This window comes from Oryctolagus cuniculus, chromosome 10 (genome assembly GCF_051225735.1).
Source record: "Oryctolagus cuniculus isolate XC-2025 breed Fujian yellow rabbit chromosome 10, ASM5122573v1, whole genome shotgun sequence".
Lineage (NCBI taxonomy): Eukaryota > Metazoa > Chordata > Mammalia > Lagomorpha > Leporidae > Oryctolagus > Oryctolagus cuniculus.
Window position 1 is genome coordinate 52,223,180 of NC_142876.1, and position 6,800 is coordinate 52,229,979.

A 6,800-nucleotide genomic window follows, 5' to 3' on the forward strand; every position below is an offset into this window, starting at 1 on the left:
GCATTAGTTATTAATAACACAATTTGCAGAGGGCAAATAGACTGATTAGAAAAAAACCCTAGGAAAAAGCTTTCTTTCACTGATGATCAAATAAATGCAAATTGAAATGATGCCAGGCAATTTCTGCTTATCAAGTTAGCAAAGACATAAAGATTTGCTGAAAGGTTAGCCTTGGACGATTTCCTAGTTTCTCTGTGCTCTCCCTCCATTTCCATTCTCACTTTTCTTTCTCAGTTTGTTTCCTTTTTTATTTCCTTTGGAATTGGTTTGAGGGAAGCTTATAAATCTTGTTTTTGGAATTTACTTTTCTTAAATGTGTCCGATCTTAACATTTTTCCTCCTTTAAAACTTTCTGTTGTTGTTGATGCTGCTTCTTGGAACCTTTTGACATTTGATTTTTAAAATGATGATTCTGAGTTTTCCGGGAGCCTGTAGTGATGCGCCTGAATGAGGAGGCAGATTCACGAGGAGGAGGAGAGGACGAAGGAATTCATGGGACAGCTAGTTCTTTTCACCTGTCATTCATGGCCGCTTTCTAAGTAAGGCATGCATTTTTCCCTTGACCGCAGTCTGTTTTTGGAATGGACTATTCTACAATTGTGTATTAGATCTATACTTATTCTAGAAACGGAGATAGGCAGCTGACTCTCTGTTTTTAATGTGTCGCATGAGGAAGGATTTGGCACGTTCAGTTAAGCCAGAAGATTCAGTGTTGCCCAAGTGGTGATTGCCTGGTGCTCCATCCCTCAGTGGGTAGAAGGGAGCCATGAACAAGTGCACTGAGGAGCCCTATTTCACCGACAGGAGGGGCACAATGTGCTCTCTCAGTCTCTGACTCCTGCTAAACTGTAGTGGCACAAATCCAAGTTTCAAAGAAGTATCCTGAGCCTCTGGTTCTTTTGGATTGTAGCTGTCTGTGTTTTTCACAGGGCCGAGATTGCCTGAGCTTATGACGCTCTGGAGGGTTACAAGGACCTGAGGAGTTTCGTGCTGTGGCTAGCGCTGTTCACTCAAAGCCATCTTGGAACTTCGCAGAAGCAGGGGCCAGATCTCTCCTTTACTAGGTGCCTTGGGGGTGATCACAAACCCTGATTGGGATCAGAACTGCACTAATACAGACAACATAGATACAATCATGTCCAGATTTAGAGCAAAATGCTGCATCATGTTCAGGATCAAATTAATACACTGGGCTTTGTTTATTTCTTCTAACAGAGAACAATAGCGGCTCTTTTTGCTGCCTTGTTCCCAGTGAAATAGTCCATGGATAGAGTTTCCGTGTTAAGCAGCAGTTGTGTCTACAAATGCTGTTCTCCAAACGACAGCTATTCTCAGCCACCAGGCGTGCTAGTGCCGGAACAAAGAGGTGCATTAAAGGAGTCTTGACAATTTCAGCTCCTAGAAACCTAGGGGTCACAAATCTGCCACGTTGAAAGAAAACAAATCACTAGGGCAAGATGTTTTATTTAGTTCTAAACAACACCCAGCACATGGATAGCATTCAAAAGCATTAATATAGTCACAATGCAAATCAACATGGGCCTGCAGACCGGAAAAGCTGTGAGAAATTAGGCTAAACTCTAAAGAAACCAGACTATAGGTGAAAAGGAATTTCGGTAAAATGATCAAACATTATTCACTAATAAGGCAGTCAGTCAACCATGTATGCTTGCACACTGGGGTGAGTTACAAAAGAAGCCCATGCTTATCAGTAGAGACAAAGTGTAATGAAGGCAAGAGGAGAGACACAAATAAATATAAACAAAAGGGGCAGACACTATTACACCACAGGCAAAAACAGTGTTGGCTCTGCACAGCCAGAGAGAGAATTCTGGCTATTGGTGGAGTGGGACCATTGCTGTCGGGGTGGAGGGAAGACTTCTGCACTAGAGGCAGTGAGATATGCTGCTTTCCTTTTGCTGTAGAAAATATGTGTGGATGCCAGACTCAGCTTAATTTGACCTAAACTGAAAGGAGCCTATAGATTCTGAACTTGATCCAGGGACTCGGTTAGGATCCTAGGATCTCAGATCTGCTTGGATTCCTTCCTTCTCTTCCTTATGAATTCAGCCAAAACACTGCCAGTCTTCTGTCTGTCGGGAATGACAGTGCATGCTGGGGATTCACAGAGAAGTAATTCCTAATCCTTGTAGTTAGGATGCTTTAGTCCAGAGGTTGGAAATGATGTGGGACACAATCATAATGAAACACATCAGTACTGGTGGTGCTAATAAAGAGAACCCAGAAGGGAATGAGGCCAGGTTCATTCCTTTAATCCCTCACTGTAGCACTGTGGTCCTGTTACCATGAATGGAGGCACAAGGAAGTTTTAGTTACATTGCATGTAGAGTGGATTTAATGTTCAGGTCAACAAGTTGTGCTGGTAACTACTCAGTTACACTCTAAAATTACCTAATTCCACTGCATATCAGGGGCATAACATTGCCACTACAACTTCCTTTATAAATTTGATCATGTCCAGATTACACATTTCTCAAATGGTATGTTCCAGTTTGGGATGGCTTAGCTAATGGTGACGTTTCCCTAGAGTGGAGAAGTAGTCTGCTTTCCTCAGACATAGATCCATTGTGTTGTTTTGGGATCTTGAGCCATTCAGAGTTAGTTTAAGCCTTTCTTTTTACAACAGTCCTTCCTGTGTATGAAAGATGCTATCATGTTGTAAGCTCGTAGAACCACTTATCCCCCTCCAAAATTGGGACCTCTCCTCCGAGCAGCCATCTGTTTTCCCTCCTATAGCAGCCTTCCTGGAATGGGGCATAATTTCCTAAGTGTGGTCTGACCAGAGAAGAATATGGGTCAGACCATCATATCTCTGTTGAGGGCGTTTTTCTTCTTTTAATGGACCTTAGGATCCAATAGAAATGCTTGGGATTTGCTCAGAAGGGCCACGGCAGTTTCCTTGGATGCAGGGACTACCGCAAATTAGACATAAGTGAATGAAGTGAGATGGGGGTAGTTAGACATTGGGAAGGGGTAGAATTTAAAGCACAGGATAAGAAATTGAAATCTGATTGAGAAGCAGCTGGAACCACTGAAACATTCTGAGAAAGGGAGCAACATAATCAAAGTTACTTTGGGATTCTTGGGGGAAGTAGTGTTTACTTTCTCTTCCTCATCAGCAGTCCACATTGGGAAAGGTGGAGAAGGTTCATGAGCATTTTGTGGGCCCGTAAAAGGTTTTTGGTGGGTAGATTCATCGAATCCTTGCCTTCAAGTGGGTAATGAATAAATGATAATGAGACCGATCTGGAAAGTTGTGTTGGTATTTGAGTTCAAGTATTGGGCTAGGGGTTAGGCGTTGCATATTCTGTCCCTGGGCTTGCTGTGTGGTTTGGGGTAGGTCAATTTACCTTCTCCATCTCCTCCATCACACTCACTTGTTTGTATAGTACTTTGTGCTCTTTAAATAAAAGATGCTGTACATCATTTAAAGATTTATTTACTGAATAATTTTATATTAAAAAGAGAGAAGGTGGAGCTCAAGGCAAATGAATGTGCCATTTTCAAATACAATCCCACCAAGACTTTCCAAGCGGACAAGTCATCGGGTGGGCATATTACACAAGGAAGAGGAGAAAATAATGATGATGGTGGTAAAAAAACTTACTGAACCTGATGGTGTGTAACACACTCTAGATTAAGCATTTCTTCTTTAGTCCTCCCAAGAACTCTATGAGGAAGGGTCTACTTTGGTGATGGACTTCTTGCTGGCAATGAAGAGCACTACATGATAAGAGTCAGGAAACATGTGTGCATTTAGATAATTTTCCCTTTGCTTAAAAGACCACCAGGTTTCAACCACAGGGACTCCACCCTAATGACTTTATTGGATCCTAATCACCTCCCAAAGGTTCCACCCCCCAACCAATATAGTCAGACTAAGTGTCCACCTTCTTGGTGCTTCACCTTGGGGGTTAAATTTTAATACATAAAGCACTGGGGGGACACTCAAACCTTATCCAAACCACAATGTCTGAGTACGTTCCAGGATTTTATCCATAGATACCTTGAACTAATTTGAGTCTGTGAGAACAGTTCTAACCATTTTTGCCAAGTCAAGCTTAGGTACCCTAATGATAAACTTTGACCCATGGGACTTAATTCTATGCCTAGCCAAGATCTTACACAATTCTTCCCTCTGCAGCTCACAAGGATGCATCTTTTCATCTTTGTACTTGCCACGGTGCTTACCAAATATTAGTGCTTAGTAAGTGTTATCAGAATTGAGTATATATGAAATTGAATGAAGTAAATACTAAGCACTAATTAGTCAGTAGGCATCATGGTAGATTGGATTTTCATATAGAAATTGCCAACAAAGGCTTAGAAATACACATCTGGCCTGCCATAAGCAGGGAGCTAATAAATGCAGATTTGAGATCACTCCTATAGCACTGGGGCCTACAAGAGAAGGTGACAGTGGAGAGAACTTTGGAGGAGCTAGGTCAGGAGCAGTTGGGACAAAGATCTGAGATAGAGAAGCTTGAAAGGAAGAAGAGCCTTGCTAGGTAATGGGAGAGTTTCAGGAGCAAAAGCTTGCCCCACCACATCTAATATAAGGATGTCTAGTAGTATGAGTACTACCCGTTATGCAGGAGCACACTCATTCATCTTTGAGAAGTTTCTTAAGGAACCTAAGAGCACAAGCTGGGATGCTATGAGAAGAGCCATTAATGGAGGAAAGGAATGGAAGCAGGCCAGAGTTTCAGCTCTTTAAGGGAATAGAATTCTTGGTCATGATGAAGTTCAAGGTTTGGCAGTATGTATGTCATTGATGGTGAGGAGATAAACTTGGTTAGCGTTACAAAAGATGATCAAAGGAAGGAGTGAGGACAAAAATTGTGATCCAATGGCTATGTTTCTTAAGAGGGTAGAAAATAATCCTGTAGATCAGAAGGAAAGAATGGGGAAAGATAATAGCACAAAATATTCTAGACTTCAGAAGAGGAGGTTAAACACTATGCCAGACAGACTAGAAGTGATAGCCTTGTATAAAATGTTATTCCTTGGATCTGGGCTCCCCCAGAAAGTTTCTGGGCCTGGAAAATTCATGATAGGTTTCTTTATGGCCTCATTTTCTACTACTACTGGAGTATCTAAATAGATAACCTGTGCCCCTCAAGTGCTTTCTTTAAAAGTCCAAATTTAAATAACAACAACTAAAGAACTTCTTGCACTTCTGGAAAACTGCGTTAACTTAATGAGCAAGTTGTTTTCTGAAATTACCTATTTTTCCTGGGGATTTATTATTTGTTCTTTTAGTATGAATCTTAAAGGGTAAGCCAAGAAATTGGAAATATGGCAACATTATCAACATTGCCTAGCTAAGCATCGGGGCGTGTGCCTTACTCAGTAAGGTCAAGAATGGGAATCATTTGTAGAATAATAAAAACACCTTGAAAGAACTGGAGGGAGCTACTGGAATGCAAAATCATAGCAACTGCTGGAGACAGGAGGTCTTCGGAGATACTTTATACTAATGAGGAACTGAACTATATGAATTATAGGTGGTTTTCTTTTGGAGGGGTGGGGATGCAAGAACTTTATTGAAAGAAAAGTGCAGGGAAATTTGTTGAAAGCTTGAGTGAGGGAACTTAGACACCTCCCTTCAGGCTCTGGGCCAAGTGCAGAGTGGATTCTTTCCAGATGCTGTGGTCAGACAGGGCGTGTCCAGCTTCCAGCTGCTTGCCAGCAAAGATCAACCTCTGCTGGTAGGGGCGGGGGGAGAGCCTTCCTCATCTTGGATTTCTGCCTTGACATTCTCAGTGGTGTCACCGGGCTTGGACCCCAGGGTGATGGTTTTGCCAGTTAAATTTTTCATGAAGATCTGCATTGTCAAGTGGCAGTAGAGGTGGCAACAGTGGTATGAAGACAGCAACAATGATCTCTCAGCATTCATTCTGCCTACTACTTATGTGTAGGAAGAATTGTGTCTAGCAGCCTGCCTGAGAAGGCAGCCAGCATGGTAGGTGAAGCTGGATGGATCAACTAGGAAGAGAGGATCAGGTCAAGAAGATGAGATTCAAAGAGGAGAACTCCCAGGAATTGATGGTGGATCCTCTGCTGGTTGGTAGGTGCACATATCAGTGCTACATGTATTAATTTCTGGGTTAAGCTCTAGACATACTTCTCTAGCTTTTAGCAGTCATAGTAGGGGACTGAAGTGGTCTGGCATATAGGAGCATCTTGCTAGCAGTTGTTGAAGCTTTTTAGCTACTGGTAACCAACAACCATAATCTAGCAGAAGATAGCTTCATAGCTCTCATCCTCACCTTCTAGGTACCTTTACTGAAAATTTTAGCTTTCCCAGCAATAAATATAGAATCCTGTAAATTTTCTAAAATCAAAGTAGTAGGAACTTCATATTAAAGGTTTTTGTTTTGTGACTGGCCTGGGACCCTCATTTCCCTTTCTTCATTCCTTGTATGAGTTAATACAAAAGGTGTTGGCACCATTTGCACATAATCAGGTGCCATATGCGTATGAGCAGTCACTAAATCACCCATCTTCTCCACCTCTATAATTAATCTTCTTAGGAGGCTTATTTTGTAACCTTAAATTAATCTTTCCTTTAGCCAACTAACAGAATTTTGTTCTGTGAGAGAGATATAAAAGCAGCAGAGTATGTTGTTGCTACTCTTGAAGATCTAACAACCTAATGCTTGATGTGAAAATACTCGATGCACATAAAACAGACATAAGCATACAAAATGAAAATTAAACCAGTGAAAAATCAATGGCTCTGCATGGAAGTAAGTAACTCAATCAATATGTATTTG

The 6,800-nt window shown here is 41.5% G+C and overlaps 1 pseudogene; it reads right to left on the reverse strand.

Annotated features, from left to right (window-relative positions):
* Nucleotides 1-5,615: 5,615 nt before the first annotated feature.
* LOC149123764 (ubiquitin-like) lies at nt 5,616-5,854 on the reverse strand (annotated as a pseudogene).
* Between the last annotated feature and the right edge of the window lie 946 nt (nt 5,855-6,800).